The sequence below is a fragment of the Bubalus bubalis genome, chromosome 15 (assembly GCF_019923935.1).
Source record: "Bubalus bubalis isolate 160015118507 breed Murrah chromosome 15, NDDB_SH_1, whole genome shotgun sequence".
In the NCBI taxonomy this organism is placed as follows: Eukaryota; Metazoa; Chordata; class Mammalia; order Artiodactyla; family Bovidae; genus Bubalus; species Bubalus bubalis.
The window spans coordinates 60,924,854-60,947,554 of NC_059171.1; the positions used below are offsets into that span (position 1 = coordinate 60,924,854).

Consider the following 22,701-nt stretch of genomic DNA (forward strand, 5'->3'; position numbering starts at 1 on the left):
ACACAGAATGGTGCGGGCAAAGGGTCTCCAGCCATTCCTTGAGGCCCTGCTAGAGGAGAAGACTGGGGTCCTTCATCTCATATCATACCCTCCTCTGTTCAGAGAGCCTGGTGCAGTGGCTGTGAGGTTTGTTCAGTGTTGAAAGGATGGGAAACGTTTTTAATTCTTAAAAAAATTTATACAGTTGTCCTTTTTTTATGACAATAAACTCTTACCAATCAATGCCTTTTTTTTCTATTATGGACACAGATTCTAATTTGCTCTAAGATGCTACTGCCATGGTGGCTTATTCTTTGAAATATAAATCGTCTCAAACTTTAAAATGTTGCCATGTGGTTCAACCCTACAAACAAATAAGAAGCAAGATCTTTTTTCTGTTACTAGTTTGTTGAAAAATATGACCAAAGGTGTTTTAAAAATAGCCTCCAGGTAAATAATTGGAGGCAAGATCGTCCCTGCCGATTTTTTGTCCCGTTTCCCAAAAACTCCCCTCATCTTGGCAGTCTGGGGGTCGTCCCTTTCCGAGGTAAAAGGGCTTGCTGCACAGTTTGAAGGATCTATTGATTTTTTTCCCATGATTTCATTTCTTTGATATGGTTAGGAGTGAGAAGCAGACTGAGGATCTGCTAGGAGCCCGGATGAAAGCAGGCACATGAAAAAATTCCCTGAAAAGCTGGACACGACCTGCTGAGGGATCGAAACCCGGTGTGAGAGGCAGGGGTGGAATTGCAGGGGTGGGGGCACTGGGCTGGGAACCCAAGACCATTCATTCCTGGCAGCATCCAGCTCCCCTAAGCTCCACCCAGAAGTGTGGTCGCCTTTGTCATTTTAATTGGTCTGTGTTTGTGAAGTGGGGCCTCTATTTACTTATAGCTTGGGGCTTGTGTTTACCAAGCCTGGTGGAGGCCAAGTGACAGGGCTCCCGCACGCTCTCCCCTGTATCTTGAGGCCCTTTTCTTTTCAGTATCTGTGCCTGTCTAATTCGTGAGCTTCTGTGAAGCAAGCACAGGAGGGTACAAGGCCTACAGGGAGGAATTACACCTAATTACTCAAATAATTGCTAGGCTGTTGCCTTCTTAGTCACTGAAAATAATTTCCAGGTCCCTGGCTTTTATAGATAGTCTTCTGGAGGCAGGAGGACACAGCCCCCTTTTCAACTCGGCCCATTCACTCACAAAATCAGAACACTCGAGCCTGCAAAATTAATAAGCACCACTTCCATTACATATATTTTAGGTTGTTGTTGCCGTGGCGATAAAGTCAGGGACATTGAATCTCCTCTGTTGAGCCATTGTTATCATGCCTGGCCATCTGCTGCCGAGGAGTGATACTCCATCTCATTTGCATGATGACTGATATATGGGAGGTTTGGAAGGACATATGCCACGGCAATCATGTGATGAAAATTAAAGTGAAAGTTTTGGGCCCAGAGCCGAAAAAAAATCTGTGTATGCGCATGAGGCTGTTGATGTGCAAATGTGAGTCATATTGAGAAGGTCTGAATAGGGAGGTGTGACGTAAAGAGGGGACACAAGGCAGGTGCTTATCTCTCGGCAGTCAAAGGCACTGGATGTCATATCATGGGAACTACCTTCCAAAGAAACAGCTTTAATATTTCCGTTCAGCACACAAGGGAGGAGAGAAATATAAGTTTTGGAAGCGAACAAAAAAGTAAGTTGAAAACTTTGGAACTGCGTTACTGCTAGCATAGAGGTTTAAGTCACTCAGCATTTTAGTAAGTTTCTGTGTTTTAAGTCGTCATGTTGAGTTTTGTTCCTGGGGGAAAAGATGATACCACTAAAGGTTGAAGTTTGGAAGTATGTAGATGGTTTTTCTGATGTTTGTTTGGAACTTCGGTTTCTGGTTTCTGCTGTGGTAGATACTTGGTCAACATTTTAAATGCCCTTTCTATCTCTCTTTTTTAAATTTTTGCAAAAAAAAAAGATTTTTGGATCTTCATGGAGAAGGATTTCAGAATAAAATATCTTGGTGCAATTGCATTTATATTGCATCAGTATTGTCTTTGCTCATATACATTTTGAAATGTGCAAATTTGCAACAGAATATTTGATATGAAATGATACTTGGTACACTTCTTTCTCTGAAACAAAGTAAAGTGAAATGATTTCTGAGATCACAAAAACTGTCCTTGAGATCGCAAATCTGACATCTCACTAGGACGGAGGAAATCTTTTCTGGGGAAGTGGGGGACAGGCGGGGGGGCTGGTAAGTGGGTTGTCAGCACAACAATATAGATTATTTTTATAAACAAATTACCAGTATCAAAGATGTTCCATATTTTTTTTGTAAAGTCAGAAATTCCAGCCATGTTTACACATAAGGGAAAGAGTTTGTCTGAAGTCCTAGAGATATTTAAAATGTTAAGTATGGTCTTTATAATCTTGTCTTTAAATATTTAGAGAATTGAATCAGAGCAGCCTTCTTAAAAAATGAGATGGTTCATTTTTTTATAAATGCAGATATCAGGAGACTCTTTAGAAAGTTAAAGAGTGATAGTAGAAAAGGCTGAAAAAAGAGACAGACTTAATACGAACCTTGAACAAAATTTTGCTGAAGGATGAGTTCAATGAAATATTACTAAAAGAGAGAGAAAATTTTCAAATACCTTGATAAACAGTCTTTTGCCTCATGTTCCTTTCATCCTAACAAGGCATTTATTAAACATGCTTTGATACATGTGGAAATAATAGATGTCTCCTAAAGGAGTATAGTGAGCTTTTTCTCTTTCAATTTCAAAGAACAAAGCAGCTAATAGGCAAAGTGTGCAAAATAACTTCTCCAATATTTTTTTTAATGAAAGTGGCTTATTGTCAGAAAAGTTATACCAACTCTTACCGTATGTAATAACTAGCACTGCAAAACTCAAGAGAAAAGAACTGATGAAGAAATATTAAGCATAATTGTGTACACTATCTTTATGTTGAAGAAAAAAGTAAATAAGGACCAGGAAACCATCAAATTCATAGTCTAAAATAAAACTGAAATTAGACTTTCCTTAACTTTTCCCCTTGCAAATATCATCTGCATATTATCCTACTTTTATGCGTGTAACCTAAGATTACCCATGATCTCTTTTATCCTTATTCTAAATATTCAATTACTCACTGGTGATTATTGTGGCCTTCTTGGCTTACTCCAATATTAGATTAATATAGATTTCTTGTGCCAAATTAGCGGAAATCACTGTTGCACATAAGAGTGATTCACTCTTTTTTAGTTGTATTTATGTTATAGAAGCTGCATCATTTTAAGCTTAAAAGCTTTTATATTTTAAATTTGGATATACTGTACCTTGGAGAGTATAAGGTAGTTGTATTTAAAACCTTTTAAAGTACATTGGAACTTCTATGGAGATTCTAATTTAGTTATGGTTAAAGGAGTCTTTTTTTTTTTTTTTTTAAGAGTGGCCATTGCTATTCTGCTATAACATCAACCAGTAAGTTTTAAAGTTTCTTGTTCTTCTTACCTTAGACATTTTAAGTGCAAATGAAGAGTGGAAATGCTCGGAGCTGTCCATGGTAGCATGCTCTTTAAAAAGTTAGATGTTATAAAATGTATATCTATATACTCTGTATAATTGGCCTTATTACCATTTTAAAAGGTCAGGATTAAATTCTTACTAGGTAAATTAACTGGGTATATATAGTAATTATTTGCAGATAATGTAACAACCTTACTCTTACAATTCAATTGCAAAACTTTAAGCTTCCATAACGTAATAAATGTTTCAGTTGCAGCTTTAAAGTATTTATGAGTAAGTAAACAAAAATCATAAGCTATTAGTTATGTAATTATTTAGGTTTACATTAACAGAAAAGCACAGTGCAAATAGTTTCCATGGTAGTAGGACCATGCGAACAAACATCAAAAAATGTAACTTGTATGACTTTACTGCTCTTGAAATTAATTCCTGTCCTTATGTGACCTGCCATGTCTGCTATAGAAATCTAAAAGATCATAATTGTTTGATATGAAATGCAAAAGGAATAGTTAAATTGAAAGTTTAACATCATGCAATTCAAAATCCCAAGCGGTATATAAACATTAAAAGAAACTTTGGACTGCTAATCCTAGGAAATGAGTTTTATGGATTGAATTCAACAAGGCTTCAGAAATGGTTCCATCTGCTGCCTAGCAGCTGGTGAAAGGATAAATTTAATTCATTAATTCATTTGGAAAAAAGGATCCGAAGTAGTAAAGACTTCATTGCTCATAATGCATAGAGGTGAAAACACAAACTGAAATCTGGTCCAATTGATCATCCAAGATAATGAGCCACATTTTGTCTTCCCTTTTTTGGTAAAGGTCTTAGTGATGGAGTCAATACGGTGTTGATTTTTATGAGAATAACCAATCATTCCCAATCATTTCAATGATAAAAATGAAAAACTCGGGGAAATTTGAAGTAAGTCACATTTTTTTAAATCTAGGGAACATTAGAAATTATACATGTTCTCATTGTGTGTGTGTGTGTACATGGGTAGCAGTGTGTGTCTATGCTTAAAGCACATACATATTTATTCTCTAAATCATATATATTCTGAATCATTCCAATGAACTACCTATATTAATTGGCATCCTCCCATTTGTCAAGATATTCAAACTTCCTTAGTCCTTAAGATTAATGTAGGCATCTTTCAGATTCAGAATTCATATTTACTCAAAAGTTACAAGGTTCAAAATGACACTTGTTTTGTTTTCTCCTCTTTCTACACTTCAAACCAGTTGCTGCAGCCTCTGTTTTTACTCACAGGCTGCAGAGGACTTCAAAGATAAAAAGTTGTACTTGAAGTTGTCTTTTCCCAGCATCTCTTCTCTGTTAATCATGCTGACGTAGGACATGGAAAAAAGATTCAGTTGGCTGCATGGCATGGAGCTTTTAGTATCTTTATATAAAAATGATAGAGGTTTGATGCTCAGTTTCTTGAATTGCTTAAATTTAACCAACATGGTGAGGTATTGAAAAAGTTAATGTGTTTGAATTCCCTTTAACTGATAATCATCATCATATTGGTGGATCTTTTCCCCATCTGCTGGCATTTTAATGGGAGCGAGTTTTCCTTCAGAAGTGTGGTGCTCACCTTCCCAGGAGAGGTAAATATGTCCTGTGTGACAGTGAATTGATCACCATAGAGATAAGGATGCTCCTGACCTGCTTCAGAATCAGCATCCATTTGAGCCCCTCATTTTGGATGGTGATTTCATGAATGGTTTTTGACTATTCTTTCTCTGTGGCCATAGCTCACTGTGGTGGGTTTGTTGGATTTGCTCTAAAGGTTCTGTTTGCACCCTGTGGGTTGGGTTAGGAATCAGGGTTTATGCATTTACTTGTGCTGTTGTATTGTTTATACAGCTTTGGTTTAGTTTTGATCTTTTTTTTTTTGCCTTTTTTTTTTTTGCCTTTGAGGCTCTTCCACAGTGTCAGCTGCTGACTGATAGTAGGGAAAACGGCCTCATGGTGTGAATGAAAGGGACCTAGCGGTTGGTAAACAGAGATAAGGAATAAATAGAGCACAGGCAGAAGGAGATAGTTCTGTGGGCGCCCAGACTGCTGCCAGTCTGTTCAGGGGAGAGGCAGAGCCTGCCTTTTCCCAGATTAAATTAGTGTGCGAAATCTCCAGTGACCTCCTCCGCTTCTCCCCACACTCTGTGGCCAAGCTGAACAGCCTCTGCTGTAAAGTATTGGTTTTATCCAGGGACTGGCTGGACAATGGAGCTCTCCCTGATACTTATGGACAGCTGTCGTCATTCACCGTGCTGTCAGCATTTCATTTTTCAGAGGAGTTAAAAGGGTTTCTACCTTGTCACGGAAAGAGGGCAGAAAGGCAACTTTGCCAGTCCTGAGGCTGCTCGGGCTGGTGGGGGGGGGCAGGGTGCGGGCAGTAGAACTGGGGTGGGGGTGACATGAGGGTCCGGAGAAACTGTGAAAGGGAACACTGCTTTTGGATTCTGCTGATATGATTAAGTGAAGGCAGAAATTCAATTTCAAATCTGGGGTCCTTGCTCAGAGAAAATATCTTTGATGCTAAAAGTTCTTTTTTTTTTTAAATTAAGGTCACCCGTTCCAACCAGAGAATTCATCTCTGCCTGCTCTACCCTTGTTTTGGCTAAATATGCATGTATTTTATTACCTGCGAGTAACCACCCTTAAAACAGTGAGACTGCAGTATACCTCGGGAGTCTCATTTTTTTTTTTTCTTTTTCTTTTTTTTTTTTTTAGTGATTTACTGCAAATATATTCAGCATTTGACTGATTAAATAGACCTTCGGCAACCTTGAGGGTCACTGTGTAGAGTATGTACATAGAAAATGCATCAGCCCATTGTACCCTGGCAGCTAATGAGATTGGTCGTTAAGTAAATGACACAAAGCCCACAAAAAAAGCTTAGCAGCTCACTAGAGTATCACAGAGTGTCCCTGCACACCACACAACGACACAAACACTGGACTACCCTGGCCCACCCCTGCTTTATTCTACATCACTGCTTCCCTGGTGTCAGCATGAGAGCAGAACAAAGGCAGGAGGTGCGGGTAAGTCAGTCTGGCAATTAAACCCCAGGGAGAAGTTGAACAAATCTTAGCCTAACCGTGGCGAGGCAAGTCCGATTCTCGACAAGTAGGTCAGAATGAAGGGGTTTTGCTATCACTTCTGGAAATGTTGCTTCAGTGATCAAAGCTCTTCTGTGGCCATTCTGCTCGTTTCGTTTTTGCCATTTCATAAAAGTTTTTACATTTCAAAGTCGAGTGTCCTCCAGAATGCAAGGGGACTTGAATTGGAAAGGCAGGCTGTTGGCTGGAGGAAGGGGGCTTTTGCGAGGGACGGCTGTTCAGGTGTGTGTGAAGGTTTGAGAAACTTTCAGATGCATGAGGTAACTTTGATTTTAGTTAGTCCTGCTGCTTTTCAGAGAGAAGGGAAACCGGGGTGTGAATGGGGGCAGTGAAGTTGTTTCTTGTCAATATGAAATTGTCCCGTCCGCTAGAATGTATTTACATGTGTGAGATAACCATTTCCTCGATCAGTATCTTAAAAATCAATCAATCAAACACAACAGAACAAGGAGATGAAAGCTCCTTTTTTTGTGTGTGTGCATTCCACTTCTCTTGAATCTGCAAATAAAATCATTGCTGTGATTTTGTAATGTTGAATAGGATTAGTGGTTATTTGCTTGCTGTACTTGGGGAGAAAAATCTAAGCTCTCTGACACTGAGCAGCATGGGGGTACTGTATCCCTTGAAAAATGCAGTTAGTATTGAGCTCTAACATTGCAGGATCCTTTTAGAGAAATATGGCAACAGGAAGTTGCCAGAAAGTCTTATCTGCCTTGCTGAAATGTCTGTCTGCCTTAGATGTGTGTACTCAGAGGCTGTTTAGTTCAAGAGAGAATGACGTTGTTACACGGCATTCAGGTAAATTCAGTATTTTATTCTAAGGACTGTCAGCTAAGTGGATTGTCAATGGTTTAATAAACCCTGATACTCTCATTGAAAACATTTAAAAAAGTATTGTTAAGTGTGATGTTTTAAAATAGTTGGATTCATAATATTGTCAGGATTCAATTTTTGAAGACATTGTCATTTAATATTAGAATAGCGTGTCATCTGTTCATGAATTAAAACTGTCCGTGTTACACAGAAACTGATTTCCAAACTTGCATTACTTGCCCTGAAACATTTTTATTTATGTAAGAATATGGAAATATTAGGATACTGAGTGATTGCTCACAATTAGTATTCATGGGAGATTCATAATAGAAGTTTAGAATGGGATCTCACTGAACCAGAGGTCATATACTTTTTTTGTGTCTTGAAGTACTTTTCTCTTTCCAGTGTGTTCCCAGCATTCATTTTCTTTATGAGTCATTTAAGACTATATGTGGACAGTATATAATATATACTATGTATTATGAACTCTAAGTATTATTTTTATAGTGACCAGAATTGAGAAGGAAATAAATTTTGTGAAGAAGGTGTTCTAACAGTGTCTTGTTCTTTCAAGTAAGAAAGAGGTACTTTGATTTTACTCAATTCAGATATTTGGAATATGTCATCTCATCACCAGGCCTTTAATGGGGTAGAAATTGTGGAAAGCCCAGGCGGTCTGAAAGTGGCTACAATTACCACTGACAATTCTAGCTTAAGGCAGAGTTACGCAAGTTAGGCAGTCAGTCTTTCTTTCGGACATTGTAGATCCATGAGGTTCTCTTCTTGTACTGAACATTTTAAATTTGAATCTCATGTAGTATAGTTTATTTTTTTCTGTGGTTGCTTATGTTCATCATGTTAACACGGGAATGAGACGTTCAGAACACACACAGTCCTTTCGGATGGCTGTACATGTCTGACTCCTCTCCCCATCAGTGCAGCTAAGGTTGGGCAAGCGGGCCCAAGTGTGATACTCGCGTCACTGTGGATAAAACTGAGTGGGATTTGCTTCCACAGAAATATAGTTGTCACTCGTCCAAGCAAATTGGGCTGCGTTGCAATTGAGATCAGAGGGCCTGGGTCATTACTTTTGCTTTATGGGAACTTGTTTGCATCAGGATTGGTCTTGAACTTAAGAGATGTTTTTAAAAATCTAACTATGAAAATGCACGAAGAAAATGCTTCTACCTGCTGTTTAACTTTCTTCTTCAAAAGAAACGGGAGGAACTTCATTTCTGCTGATAGAAGGAAACTCTGTGTTATTGAACTTGTATTCAAATTGATTTGAGAGAGAAGTGTTGTAAGTTCAAAGGATGGTGTGGCTTGCTGTGGGTAGTGCAGGGGGCTCATTTCCAGTCCTAAGGAAAAGAACTATGACACGTTTGCTGGAGATGAGGCCGTCTGAGTGCCATGTGAGTGACACAGAGTAACCAGAGAACCTGCTCTACTCCCTTCCCAAGTTCATATGTTTGAAACCCGGTTCTTCCACTGCCTAGATCTGTGTTCCTGGAGAGTTATTTAGCTTTCCTGGGCCTCAGTTTCTTGGTCTGTTGGATAGGGGGTGGGTGGATAAATCTTGCTCTTGTCATAACTTCTGTTAAAATTAAATAAGGTGATATAAGTATTTGAAAAGCTTTTCCTGCCTTAACTTTCCCCTGGAGCTTAAACCAGTGGGTGGACCTAACAACATCACATGAAGACCCCTTCATGCTTGCCTCACTAGTACAGAACTCTTTCTCATGTTTTCACTTTCAGAGCCCTCAATTTTGTGAGATTCCTTGAAAGATTGTGAAAAGTCCATTTTACGTGGCTGTGTGCTCATACCAAGTCTAAGGTAAACAAGTTAAAAATACCAAATGTATATTGATACATGTGATTCGATGGGCTTCTTATGCATAGTTTTATTAATAGCAATTAAATGTATATTAAAATTTCATTACATTTGAACTTCAGCCTCCTATAACCAGAAATACTGAATTTCATTTCATTTCAGAAAAGAATTTGAAATGAAATTCCGTATTTCATTCCCTAATTTAAGTACTTAATGAAAGCAAAGGTCTTTATCTACTATTAGGATTACTTCTCATTTTTTTTGTTAACTTAGTATCTTTATTTTTTGTCCTTTTGGGGTTTATTTCATAAGGTTTTGGTGTAGATTATTTCTTATAATTGATACTTTGATTTGGTAAAAAATTTTTCTTCTTCAGGGACTTTATGATTGGAAAATATTTTATTCCATTAACTAAAGAAACTTGAACCTAGTTGACTGATAAATATTTTAAAATTTCATTCCAGTGAACTCTAAGTGTAGTATCAAATTGATAAGCTTTCAGGTACAAATTTGTTACTTTTTTGATTTAAGTCTTCATATTTAATTGTAGAAACACTTGTTCTGCTAGGGTTTGACCTGTATATTTAAATTGCAACTTAGAATTTCATTGCTAAGAAGAATTTCTGATCTTGTGTCTATAGGTACTCTCAAAAATGTGAATACATCCGAAGTCTTATTAGTGACTTATTTATACTAAGTAGTATTAACTACAAAAGTATAATAGCTTTTAAAATACAAATATTTTAATTTATTTGACTTACACAGTATAAATATGAAGGAACAGAGGTACTTGACACAGTTTATGTTCTCCAAATATTCCTAAATACTGTTGGTTTGTCAGAGTAAAATATATATTAATTGATATGCTACTAAGATGAAAAAATTACACTTGGTATTCTGTGAAAAATGTTTGCATCATGATTTCATTGCAGAACAAGTCTACAAATGGAGATGGTACATTTTCCCCACCTTTTTCAAAATTTAAAAGTAACAAAGACAGTTTCATTTCCTAAACTTTGAGTTTTTCCATGAAGGAAGCATGGCACAAGGCTACTGTGGAAACCTGGTCTCATCCTTTTTTCAGGCATGCCCGGTCTGTGTCCAGTTTCTATATGAGTGAATGCATGCTTGGCATGAGACAAAACTTACTTGTCTCGACTTAGTGTTATGCAGAAGCAGACTGAAATGAAATAGTTAATTATTTAAATAGAATAAACAGTATTTTCATTCCTGGCATGTAGATTAAAGAGAATAAGAAAACAATAAATGAGAAATTTTGTTATTGAAAACCTAATTTGTAAAGGAATACCGTCAGCTAGGAAGATGCATGAGTGTGCGCTCTTTTGTTTCTACAGTATATTTGGTATGAATTAGAATGAAGGTATTTACCTCTTTTAAATTTTCTTCTTTCAAATAACAAACAATGGTAGGGAATTAGTCTTAACATTTCTATTCTGAAGGGTGAGAAAGGGGTGAGGATGAAATATGCTCATGAAGAAAATGAAATCAAGAAAAGATTGAGGCTGACAAAATGACTACTCTAGAAAGGGGCAGAGATTCGAGTACACAACCCATTATGTACACAGCCCTTGATCTTTTTTTGTGTGTGAAATATACCAGTGTCTACCAAAAGGGTTAAAGAAAATGCATTCTGTTGCATCTGCTTACTAAATCCCTTACTTTAGTAGAAATTCAAATTTTGTAAAGATTATTCGTTTTATTGATGCATATAATTATAATCACAAGCCATCTGCTGATTTGGCAGGCATGGTTAAAATTCTCTAACTCTCATAACCTTTCAAGTACAGTGCCCTTGGGACTCTATTTCACTTTTATATTTTGGAAAACATGTAGGGACAAATAAGGGCGGTCATCTACAGAATGTCAGGCCTGAGGAAGGGAAGGAACAGAGATGGGGTACTGCAGAGGGCATTTTTAAGGGTAGAGGAAGTTCTTTTTCCATTTTCTTTTTTTGCTTTTGACTTCATGAAGGATTATCCTAGTTCTATGATGTATTTAGGAATTTTTTACCTAAGGATTAAAGCTCTACCATTTTACTCCCGAAAGGCAGGTTCTAAGTCTAAACAAAACAAATAAAAAACCTTTCTGAATAATCCTCACATTGGTTTTCACAGGTAAGTGGAATGCATTTCACTGAGACTTTTTGAGCTAATAGAATATTCCACTGGTTTTATTTTTTCTGAAATACATTCTGAATCACTTCCCAGCCATCGATTTCAGATTGTAGGACAGTTTGTGCATTTTGATACGGACCTTTGGTTTGAAGGTCAAATTTCTAAGTGTTTTTGTAGGAAATCTCGTGCTGAGTAGAGGACTGGCAGGAATCTTCTGGGGTCCCTTTTTAACTCCCGTGAACATTTGAAGCTTGGTGATGTCCCATGCCTTCTTCCCTTACTTCCTTGGGACTGTTTCTACATAATGGGACCTGGTGAACCAGGAGACTCCAACAGTTAGGTTTTGTGGTTGGAGATGGTATCTAGGCCGTATCTCAGCAAGACTGCAGGTGAGCCAAGGGCGACGCCAGCAACTGTGGGATCCAGGACTTGGCTTTGTCGAATGATGGAAACACACACTTCCCTTCTTCCTTCTTCCTCTCTAACCCCCACACTCACACATATTCACACACACCTGTTAAGTCATTGACCCAAGGACTATTTCTTAGGTTTGGCCAATAAGGAAAAGAACTTCTGGTACAAATGTTGTGTATGTGACAAGGATGATATATGTGACAGTAATAACAAAATGATAATCTTTGACCTTCACTGATGCATGCACAAGACCGATGTGCCAGTCTTGTGTTAAGCCCCTGTGTTATGCGTTATGTGATTTATTACTTGTAATATTTCCCTTTGTACCCCTTTTTGTGGATAAAGCAAATGATATTGAGACCCATACAGGTGTTTTCCTGGAGGTCAGCAGCAGGATCAAGGCTTGAACCCAAATCTAACTGTTCCCCAAATCCATGCTCTTAATTTCTTTCTATGTTGTGTGGTCTCTGAGTGCAGAGATTAGGGGGAAAAACATTGTCAGCGACAGTGTCAAGTGACACCAGATCCCATGGACTTTGGGTTCTGCTGCTGCTAAGTCACTTCAGTCGTGTCCGACTCTGTGCGACCCCATCGACGGCAGCCCACCAGGCTCCCTCGTCCCTGGGATTCTCCAGGCAAGAATACTGGAGTGGGTTGCCATTTCCTTCTCCAATGCATGAAAGTGAAAAGTGAAAGTGAAGTCGCTCAGTCATGTCAACTCCCAGCGACCCCATGGACTGCAGCCCACCAGGCTCCTCCACATTCTACTCACAGTCAAATATCGTTAAGTTGTTGAATGATCCTGACCCAATAACTTGCTTTATTTTGATAACATCTGTCATATTCATGGTTGAGTGTGGTGGGTCCTTTTCATTCCCTCAATTCTGTAACTTGATGAACTTTTTAAAAATGAAAACATCCCCAAATTTGAAAAATAGTTCACAGACAGCGTAAGTCTTCGATATACTTCATACATAGATATTTAGCTGGCCATAACCTGGTATCAGAAGTAGCCTGTTCTGAGAACTATATGAGCTTTAGCACTGGTGCTAAACATTAGCACATCGAAGTTACATGTTTAGCCAAACAGGCAGAATCTTAGGTCTGTGAGCGAAAGCACACACTCACCTGGAAACACCTGATCACTAAATTCTTCCTCTGAGGATGTTAATGTTGAGCAGAAGACATAATTTTTTTGACTGTGATAATAACACAGTGTTGACTTCATGCAGGCTGCTATTTTGAATCCTTTGCAGCTATGAATTCTTTTAATTCTAAGAACAACCAGAGGAAAAGCCCATGAGTGAGGTCTGCCATCATCCCTTTCATAGACGAGGTGACCATGCCCTGGGGACATGGGTGAGCCTGCCCAGAACTCAGGGCTTCAGATCAGAGCCTGGCTGACCCTGCTCGACACTGTGGCCTCAGGCAGCATGGGTTACACAGTCAGCCACTGTGTTCCCTTTCTCTCTGTGGACTCGTTAAGATTTCACTTTGCTTAAGAAAAAATGACATCGATTACGGATTATGAATTACATGTAGATTCATCATAGTTATTTATTTTTGCATTTTAGATCTTATTTAAGCAGTTACTATTATAATACTCAGTTTCCTTAAATTATTATAGAAGATTAACCCAAAAACATTGTCTAATCTTTTGCAAATACCATGTTGAAAATAGAATACCGAGTAAGAAGAGTCAAGTTAATGCGATTTGACAAAAATCCTTTAGAAGAGAAGCTGTATTTAAAATAATTTTTCAGTGTCTATCACAGAAACTTTGAGAACTGTGTTAGCTTTAGCTCTGGTGCTGAACAGCATCACATCGAAGTTATCTAGCACAGAAACTGTGAACGCTGTGCAAGATGCAGAAGTGTTTGTTGGAAATAAAGAATCTAAGGATGAAGAGTTTCGATCACAGTGGAACTCTTCTAGGTAGATACCACGTCAAGTTCACAAATGATTAAAATATTTTGTTCTGGTTGGATATGATTTAAGATAGTGTTTGTATTTTATAGTTTCCCAGTGAAGTAAAAAAATGTAAATATCAGCCCTAGAAAACTGAAACAGGTTATTCAGGCCCTCGGTTGACTAAGAAATAGTGATGTGTCTAGAATTTGCCAGGAGTTTAGACGATGCATGTAAGTCATGCTACCTGCCCTCGGGGACTTTGTGAGCTGGAGTGAAGCACAGTGATGTGGTTGAAGTCACCAGCCTTGGCTGGGTCATTGTTCATGTGATAGGGAGGTTTCCTCGTGGCCACATGCCACTCCACTCTGCCACTCGTCCCTACTGTATGTGGGGCCAGAGCACCCCACCAGGCCTAGGTGGTTCCATTTTCCCCTAAAAGGTAAGGTTATGACTTAAAGAATAGAATGACTGCTTTTGCTTAGCTGTGGCCTCAGGGAAGATTTTGTTGAAGAGCCATTTAAAGAGGCCTGAATCCATCCATCCATTGACCAGCTTATTGAGAGTCTGCTGTGTTCCAGCATTGTGGATATAGACACAAGTATTGTGAGATGTCATACCACAGCAGGTGACACGGGCAAACTGACATTCACAGGCCAGCGGGGCCCATGCTATGCAGGAGGCAGGCCCAGAGCATAGGTTTGAAAACTGGTCAGGAGTCGTAAGTGACAGCCCTGTGGCTGGGATCACAGTGGGGGTGATTAGCAAGGTTAAGAGGTTCAGAAGGAAGAGGTTATTTAGAGGAAAAGCTGATAAATGCAAGACAACCAGGTAGTGATATTGAGTATCCAGTTGATCCATGGATCTGAGATACAAGGGCAAGATCTGAGAGGGACATTTGGATGTGGTTTCCAAGGAGAATGTACGGAGTGCGAAGAGGATCAAAATTAGCAACACCGGGGACGAGCAGTGTTTTAGTGGAAAGGTAGCAAAGAGGAGCCAACAAAAGAGGAATGAAGAGAACTGGAGAAATTCGAGAATTTCTCCAATTTGTAGAAAACAAGGGTGTAAACAACTAGCTCAGAAAACAGACTGACAATGTGCTGTGAGACATACTGAGTAGGAAGACACTGGTGAGCTCAGCCATGGACACTCAGGTTGACTCAGAGACTGGGAGCCAGGTCACCATGGGTCCTACTGGAAAGTAAGGTGAGAACAGAAAGCCTCTGGGAATTTTAAAGAGTTTGAAGAACAGAGTCAACAATATATAGAGGAGAAATATGTTTATATACTGAAGAGAAGGAACCAGAGGGTATAGAAGGCTGAAACAAGATATGGATGAAAAACAAACTTGATCAGGTAGGAAGCATGTGTAGTGGAGCCCAAAATCGGGAGGGAGCATTCTCCTCTAAAACCAGAGAGAAAAAGAGACAGATGAGAGGATGCAGATAACAGGGTGTCTGTACATGGAAAGGTGAGACCTTGGGACCATTCCTAGTAGATAGCCCCATGTTTTCCGTGAAGTTAAGCAGCAAAGTCCTGTATCAACTCTGTGTGGAATAGCTTTAAAGTCTAAGTGCCTTTAATATGTTTTTGTTATTACATTTACATCATGTTAAAAACAAAAGGTTCCACTTCACTCCTAAATGTTATATATCAAGGATGTTGGTGCAGAAACTCAGAAGACGGAAGAGAACCAGAGGAGCAAGGGCTTTGAGCTGTCCTAGAAGATGCAGGTGGTGGGGGCAGGGAAGAGGAGCGTGTCCCCTGGGACTGAGAAGGAGGAGGTGAGCAGGAGGGGCAGGCGTTGGCTCCTCTGCCCTGAGGACTCATGAGGACACTGGGAGGCGTGGGCTTAGATCACAGTAGGCTGTAGATCCAGATCTGTCTTCTTTTTGTACTTTTCCTTGATTTACACTGAAGATGGACCTTTAGCCATTTGCCTCTTTTTCTCTTTCCTGTCTCTACCCCGGACAAGGTCCACCTCCTTGTACCCAGGTGACTGCCACAGCCTGGACACTGCTCTCCCAGACTTCCACGCCTCTGTGCACAGCTGCCCAAAGTCATCTTTATCACACTTAACACAAAATGCAGACTCCTCGCTACGCTCTGTATGGTTCCACCTGTTTTTTCGAATAGCTTTGTTGAGATATAATTCACATACAGATATAATACAACTTACTTATTTAATGTTATAGTTCAATAGTCGTCAGTATGTTCAGATTTACACATCAGCTTTAGAGCATTTCCCTTTCCCCAGAAGAGACTCTGCATCCCTTAGCCATCATGCTCATGTTCCCTCTGCCCCAGGCTCCAGACAACCACTTGTCTGCTTGTGTTTTCGTAGCTAAGCCTACTCTGGAGATTTCATCTAAGTGGAATAGCATTGCGTATGGTCTTTTGTGACTTTTCTCTCACACGGTATAATATTTTCAAGGCTCATCCATGTTGTATCATCTATCAGTGCTTCACTCCTTTGTATTGTGGAACAATATTCCATTGATTGGATAGACCATGTTTTATTTATCCACTTATTAGTTTATGAACATTTGGGTTGTCTCCTCTTTTCCACTGTTTATGAACAATGCTTCTGTGAACATTGATGTACAGTTTTTGTGAGTGTGGACATATGTTTTTATTTCTCCTGAGTATGTACCTAAGGGTTGAATTGTGGATTACATAGTAACCCCATGTTTAACCATTTGAGGTACTGCCAGACAGTTTTCCAAGGCAGCTGCACCGTTTGACTTTCTCACCAACATTTGACATTCTCACCAACAGTGTAGGAATGTCTTATTTCTTCATCTCCTGACCAACCCTTATTATTGTGTGTCTTTTTATTATAGCCATCCTAATGGATGTGAAGTGGTATCTCATCATAGATTCGTTTTGTTTTTCCCTAGTGACTAATGACGTTGAGCATCTTTTCATGTGCTTATTGGCTATTTGTACGTCTTCTTTGGAGAAATGTCTGTTCAAGTCCTTGACCCATTTTCAGTGAGTAGCTCATCTTCCTATTATTGAGTTGTCATCTTTTTTAGATATTCTGGGTAGAGAGCTCTAACTGCTTTCACCACAGGCACAGTTCTTGTACTTTCTTTTAAATGAGCAAAGATTACTATTACTTCAATTTAAAATACTCCTCAGCTTCTTGAGTATTTTTCCATAGTACTTATCACTGCTTCAAATTGCACAGTACATTCATTACTTCCTTTTCTCTTGGTTTGGCTCCCAATAATATAATTTCTGTCTCATCTAGCCCTGCTTCTCCCTCTACTCTCTCATGATAATGAGAGGCTATTGTGATTAACACATGTACCTTTCAGCAGGTGTCCAATTCCCAGGGCTGCTTCTCAAGGGCTGGGTGACTCTGGGCAAGTATTTAACTTCTCTGTGTTATAATCTCCTCATTTGAAAGATGGGAAAAATTAATAATCGCTGTGTACAGTCATTATGCAAAATGAATTATTATATAATAAAGCATTTACAATAGTATTTAGCACAAAGAAATAAAATTAAAAAGTCAGCAAATATTTTTGAATGAATACTTAATGAATTTTCCTACTAACAAGGAAAATGAGCTGTTAAGTTTCCAAAGATTTAATCTGTTTCATCAACACATATCCTCACTATGACCAGGAGAGGTTTTTAATTGGGTACCAGCTACCTGTGGGCTTTGCATGAAAACTGATCTCTGTGGGGATTGTGGAGTTTTACAGAATTTCTGTCATGTGCCATGCCTTTTATGAGTGACAGTTCAAAAGTCTTCAGGGCTCTAGAGGGAGGTTCTGTTATGGTACACTTTTAACAGTTGAAGACCCTGAAGATCTGTTAGGGAGGTTAAATGCAGTCCTGAGATCACAGAACTAGCAAATGTTAGAGTTAGGATTTAAATTCAGGTTGGTGTCACCACTTTACCCCTGCCACCTTTGGTGAGGGCTTGGAGTGTCCCTTCAACTATGAGCATTTCCCAGATTATTTGTCACTGTCTTTCCCCACAGACTGGTTTTATGATTTTTACCATATTTCATTGTCTCCATAATCTTATCACTCATCACCGACTTTCTGAACATTCTCTCTAGGCAGTTTCCAATAAATGACACAAAGAAATTCCTATTTTGTGAGCTCTCAGTTGTGGGTCTTTCCAGGATTTGCTCAGAGAAAGACATGCAAGCTCCACCTGCCATTTTAGCCACAGCTACACAGCAGGAGAAACCTTGGCATCATAAAGGGTCTTGAGCATTAGCTCAACTTAAAATAGGAATAATGATGTCGACCCCCTTAGGCTGTTGTGAGACTTAACTAAGATAATATGACCATGAGATGCCTAGTCCAGTGCGTGAATTGGTGTCCAGTTATGATTGAAGACGGCAATTGCTAAAAGCCCCCTCTGATTCTGTGTTTACCTCTTGCCTCCTGCACATCACTTAAAGCACTCTCCACCATTCCCTACTGCCTCTGCCTAATTTAGGGTCAGCATATTGCTTGGCATATTCATGATAAATAATACTGTATTTCTTCCATTGCCTCAATTTTATTTCATGGTATCTTAAGAACTGCCCAATTTAGTTTCTTTAGGCATTTGTAACACACCAGTCACTCTTCTGTTTTTAGCATATGATTGAATTGGCTATGACAATCCTTAAGTTTTAATACACCCCCACTTGGAATTAAAATCAATAGTTATATGTATTAACATTAAGGTAATAGCAAGATTGCATAATGTTTTGGGTACATTTTAACTTGCAAATTATTTTTAATTTGCAAAGTTGATCTTAATTCACAAGCAGACTGTTCATAAGATTGTTATTTTGTACATCCCTACTTTTCAGATATAACATTAATAATACAATCATTGACTTTAAGCATCATATGTACTAGTCTTACAAGCTGATCTACCCTGTATATTTTCACCTGCATAACTTTTTCTACATGCTATGGGTACTTTTGTATTTTATCTTTAGATATTATTTTAAAGGATACTTTCATATTTTATCTTTAGATATTATTTTCTTAAAATTCATATCCCAGAGGCAGTGCCCTTATCACAGTTCTCTGTTTTCTTAATAATTAATTGGTCAGCAGTCCTCAAATACTCAGCCCTCTCACTGGGTTTCTGGACTCTGGAGGAGGCAGAGACAAGGTTGCCCCAGCCCTGTGGGAGCTGTCAATAGGTGGGTGGTGAAGAGCATGTTGAGGGTGATACATGATGGGATCAGGGGCTGTGATCTGAGTAGGCATGGCTTCCTGTAGGAATACAGAACCACACTTGGGAGGAGGAGTTAGAATGTGAGAGGAAACCCATCTTGGTTCCTGGAGGCCAAGTCTTCATTTCACGAGTGTTCTTGTTATTCACTTTGGAATCACAGTATGTAAACTAAGTTTTTAAAAGATGGATTCTGTAGTTCATCCAACGAATTTTCTTCTTATACACATCTTTTTGGAAAAATTTAATGTCTTCCCAAAATATGTAGTATGTTACCTCTGACAGAAAACTAAGGTCAAATTTCCTCAGTAATCATCTACAGATAGTGAAACGTGGGGGTCGAGAGAGAAACTAGTGAAAACCAATAGGGTTCTGGAATTGGATAAGCACAGGACGAAGTGCCTGATGTGAGCTGTCCCGGTCTCTCTGGAAAACCAGATGTTCAAATGACCAGAGGCTCTTATTGAGTCTGATTCATTATAACTCGTAAAAGGCACCCAAGCAGAGATGCGGGTTAAGATCTGGACTCTCAGCAGTCTCAGTGTGACAGCACCGTGCACAGCCGAGCTGCGTGAGTTCTCCTCTACTCACACTCTATACCTCATGTTTGTCCTTCTGCAGGCGAGAACTCATCAGACCCAGGACCCTCAGGTTGTTCTCCTGACTTACCGAGAAATAAACTCAGCACCTCCATCTCCTCAAAGACTTCCATTTCATCACCTCTTTGGTTTGTGCAACACAAACACTTGTACTATGAGAGGGGCACACACCTCACACCCCGCTCCACTCTCCAGGAGTACACCTGTTTATATGAATTCTTCCCCCTTTTTCTCTAGAAGAATAGGTGCTTAGTGAGGAGTAAATAAGTCAATGTGTTCATTTAAAAACACTGTTCTATATGGAGAAGGTTGGTTATACTGGCGTTGACCAGATTCCTTATTTGTGATGTTATCTTGTATTTAGGTGAGGTTAGGATGGCACCCCACTCCAGTACTCTTGCCTGGAAAATCCCAGGGACAAAGGAGCCTGGTAGGCTGCAGTCCATGGGGTCGCTAAGAGTCAGACACGATTGAGCGACTTCACTTTCACTTTTCACTTTCATGCATTGGAGAAGGAAATGGCAACCCACTCCAGTGTTCTTGCCTGGAGAATCCCAGGGACGGGGGAGCCTGGTGGGCTGCCGTCTATGGGGTCGCACAGAGTCAGACACGACTGAAGTGACTTAACAGTAGCAGCAGCAGTACTTTTAGAATAGCTTTGTTAAATAAAATCTCAGGGGGATAGCAAGACCACATAAGAGGTGGCAAGAATTCCAGAAGGGCTACAGATTCCTTTAAAATTGTTCTTATTTGTGAATGAACTTATGGGAACCAGGGGGTAGTGGGGAGGGGTAGATTGGGAGTTTTGGATGGACATGTACACACTGCTATATTTAAAATGTATAAAAAGCAAGGGCCTACTGTATAGCACAGAGAAATCTGCTCAATACTCTGTGGTAACCTAAATGGGAGAGGAATTTCAAAAAGAATTTTAAAATTGTTCTCATTGGCTTACTGTGATTTCTTAAATTGAGCCATAATTCTCCCAGCTTTACTGGAATATTGTTTAGTAAGTTCGTGGCTCAGGACACTAAATAGTTTTTCCTTGTCTGGGCACATCCCTGTAAAAGCACTTCACTTCTGTGCCATGTGTAACTTTCTGTTTGGGGAATCATCCTCCATCTCTTCAGTGATGTGTTCTTCTACAAAATAAATTGTTTTTTATAAATAAATTTATTTTACTTCCAACTGCTCTCACACTTCTAGTTCTAAAATAGGTATTCCAATGAACAATGCTGGATATACCCTTGTAAGAGCTTTCTCACTGAGGTGTTTACCCTGACAGCAATGCAAATAGATTTTTTAGTTTTAGACTAAAAGGTATTTTCATCCTTCGAGAAGTTTTCAGGATGATGTGTTCTTCAATATAGCAGCGACCTGAACCCTTCAATAGTCTCTGAGAAACTTGCTGTACCATTTAGGGATAAGTGAAAATGTACTAAGGCTGGTAAAACATTGATTGTCTCAAGGAAAACTGCATTCTTGCTTGACATGGAAATTCACTTTTATGATATCATTTTTAATTAATTCATCCTCTTATTTTATTTGCTATGGGCTAGTTTCAGTGCTGGTGCAGTCTTAGATCTGTGATTTCTGAGCTTACATTTGTTAATGGCACCTGTAATGAAGAAGTGCATAATTACTGTTTCTTTCTCAACATGAATGGCTTCATCTGAAGGGAAGATCAAGTTCAATAAGCTATAAAGTGGTTCTCAGAACGTACTCCAGTGAGGGGCCAGAACATTCACTTTGTACCTGTTCTTTTCTAGCATAAAGTATTAAAAACAGAGCGGATACATAGCTTGAGAACAGAGTGGGGAATGCCTCTGCTCCATGTGGGCGTAGGGAATTTAGACTGTGGGATGGGCTTGCCTCACAGCCTGTGTTAGCGAACATTGAAGGTGCCAGTTCTGAGTGTGGTCCCCAGACCATCAGCACCTGCATCGCCTGGAACATGATGGGAAGGGCCTTGCTCACGCCCACCCCAGATGCCCCTGCGGGTGACCGTGGTGCTGGCTGAGGTCTGAGAACTGCTGCTTTGACACTGCTGTCCAAGCTGTGCTCCGTGGAGTAGCGGGAGCCCCTGGACCCTTGTTAGCAGTGCAGGAGTTTGGGGTATCGGAAGCAAGTGGTCCTGGTGTGGAGTAGAACCTGAGCTACTGACCTGAGGTCAGAGCAGGACACTTACCTGAGGTTAGAACATTTAGGGACATTTGAGAGGCTGTCAAAGTGGGATCAGTGATGCTTTTTTTTTCACTGCACCAAATATTGGTTTGGCCAAAAAGTTAGTTTGGGTTTTTCTGTAACATCTTACAATATATTTAAACATCCTAATTCAACTTGTTTATATTAAGGGAACAGTGGGAATAACTCTAAGAGTACAGAAAGAAATGTTTACAGGTAACGCATGAGAAAAGTAGGGTTCATGTGTTTTGCTTATTTTATAAGATAGTTGGCAGGTCACTCAGCTAACAAAATACACAATCACTATGAAATACTACCTTTAAACCTTAATTATTTTCAAGAAAGTGTTACTTGTTAAATGTACTCTAGCCTTTTATAGTATGTGATTTCTATTTTTAGTTTCTTTTGCTAGAAGTTGTTAATTTTATTCTAGTATTTACATCAATATATCAATGCTTTTGTTTTTACTCTTCTTTAGCTCTTTTTTAAAAAATATAACCTCATACTAGCTGGTTTGTATATTTTAAATGATATACGTTGAATCCCAGTTATTATTTGTACCACTCATACCAGTGATTTCATTCCATTTTCCAGTTTTTCTGTCCTTTGTCAGAACAGAAAGCACTTATGTGGTATTCCTGTACTTATAACTCCATGCTTTGTATCAGTCTTCATTTCTCAACTAGCTAAAGAAATTCTCAGCATCTATCTTTTTGCCAAAACTTTTGCAATCATCTCTTGGTTGGATGAAGCCTTGCCTCTAGCAGAGGGCTTGCAAACAATACCCCTTTTTGTTGAGTGGAATCAGTGAGCACTTTACTGTTTGTGGATCCCCCTCAGTTCCTGCTGGGATACAAAGAGGGAAGAGATGTGTAAATCTCTCGTCACAATGTTCAGAAATATGTAAAGGCACACTGTGTCTACATTGTGAGATGGAGAACAGAACCGTGGTCTAGGGAGCAGAGCTATAAACTGGATAAT

At 39.3% G+C, this 22,701-nt stretch overlaps 1 pseudogene; it reads left to right on the forward strand.

The window, feature by feature from the left end:
- Nucleotides 1-21,556, forward strand: part of LOC123329369 — a 48,013-nt pseudogene extending 26,457 nt beyond the window's left edge.
- The last annotated feature ends 1,145 nt before the right edge of the window (nt 21,557-22,701 follow it).